Raw genomic sequence first — 1,849 nt, 5'->3', positions numbered from 1 at the left:
TGGCTGTTGGCGTTAGAGCTCCGGCTGTGGCTCAGTCTGGGGCGCGGTTCTTGCCATCACACCATGTCCAGAGACAGGTGACAAAAAAAATACAAATTTCAAACCAGCTCTGGATGGAAATGAAAAACACAGGGTCCCACTTATGTTAAGGCAGGCATGTCTTTCGCCTTCTTACTCGCACCTTCCGCTATGGATTCGCTCTTCAGGGGGCACTGAGATATCCTACAGTGCCCTGGACGGCCCACCCCAACCATGGTATCCGTTGTCCAACAGTTTTGGATACCCCAGAATCGGTCTCCCTTATCCCCCCTTACAGCTTGGTGCACTACCCCCTTCTTACCTTAGATAACTACTCCTCCATTGTGAAATGAAAACTAGGCAAAGGCGAATTTCATTTCAAACGTTATAAACGGTATGTATTTATTAAGCCGAATCAAAAATTCATTGCCAGACAAAGTTCAATCAAACGAAAAAGCAAAGAAAACAAAACAAGGAATTGCATAGTGGCAATTAAAAAAACTTCAATTATATAGACTCCTCTCCTTCAAAGAGAAAAATAGTAATAAAATTCTTCTTCCTCCACAGGTGTATTGGGTCTTCTCTTGGTGTCTGGCCTTCCTTCAGGGTCGTCTCTCCTAACTGGAGTCAGTGCTGGGGCGGCTGAGCAGTGCCCACGCTTTCCTCTTGTCTGTCCGTCCGTCTGGTTGTGGTAAGTATGTGTATTCCGGCTGTATTGTATTTCCCGTAAATAAAAGCTTTGGCTTTTTTTTTATGTCTTACATGATTATTCCTTTTTAAAGGCCTAACTTCGCAAAGCGAACACCAACAGCAGTAAGGGCTCCTTTCCGCCCCAAAGGTCTAGAATCTTTACCCCCTGGCCCTAGGTTGAGCTCGACCTAACAGCTGAGGACAGCGCCTATTTATTCTAGCGCTGTGTTACTTATAGAAAGGTAAGTGTCTGGTGTTTGCCTGCCTAGCCGCTTTATTAACAAATAACCTTCTTTTTATTCGTAGGAAATATGTGTGTCAAGGTCCTGTCCGTCCGTCTAAGTTCACGTATACGTCCCGCAATAGTGTTTGTGAGGAAAAGGGTACCTGCAGCACTGTCGGCTGACCAGTGCTTTTGATATAGAGCTTCCCACGATGGACAGAGGAGGTGGAGGTGTAGCTTTATGTTTTCGCGTTTGGCTTTTTGTTATTTTGTGATCAACTTTAGTGGTGTCTATTGTCTTTGATTTTCAAGTTTAGGATTTTTAACTATTGACTTTGATTTGGTTTTTAGTTTTTTTTTTCTTTTCAGGTCTTTTATTATTACATTGGTATTTTCCTTTTTTTTTTCAGGTTCTTTGGCTTTGTTTCGAAACTTTTCCCTTTTCAGGTTCCTTTTTATTTACTTTGATAACATTTCTTTTTTTTTCCAGAGTTTTCATAGATTTTCTTTTTCAGCTTTTAATAACTTTCAGTTCGATTTATTTTAATCACCTTTTTTTTTTCATAATCTTCTTTTTCAGCTCTTTAGTTTTTTTATTTGTATTTATTTTCATTTATTTTGTTACAGCTTTTAAAACTTCTCAATAATTTATAGTTAATTTTTTTCCTCTTTCAGCAAATGTGCTGAAAGTTCAATAAATCACTTTAAAACTTTGAATTTGGTCTTTTTCTTTGTTGTTGGGTAAAAGCCAGTTCCGCCTCCTTTTCTCTGCCGAATCCAAAACCAAAAAAAGCCTTCTCTCTTTTTGAAAACACCACTTTCTACACTCCTGATGACACCACCTCTTACTGCTTGCACGGCTCCATCCAAAAAGAACTCGTCATCTTCCCTTTACTGTCCATTATGGTCCCCCCAAGC

The 1,849-nt window shown here is 40.1% G+C and overlaps 1 long non-coding RNA gene across 1 annotated transcript; it reads left to right on the top strand.

Moving 5' to 3' along the window:
- The first annotated feature begins 813 nt into the window (after window positions 1–813).
- LOC131995156 (uncharacterized) lies at window positions 814–1,648 on the top strand. The gene is made up of 2 exons (XR_009397214.1): window positions 814–950; window positions 1,015–1,648. It is a non-coding gene; the product is annotated as an uncharacterized LOC131995156 (long non-coding RNA).
- Window positions 1,649–1,849: the final 201 nt, after the last annotated feature.

This window comes from Stomoxys calcitrans, chromosome 1 (genome assembly GCF_963082655.1).
Source record: "Stomoxys calcitrans chromosome 1, idStoCalc2.1, whole genome shotgun sequence".
NCBI lineage: Eukaryota > Metazoa > Arthropoda > Insecta > Diptera > Muscidae > Stomoxys > Stomoxys calcitrans.
This window is presented reverse-complemented; position numbering and strand designations above follow the sequence as displayed.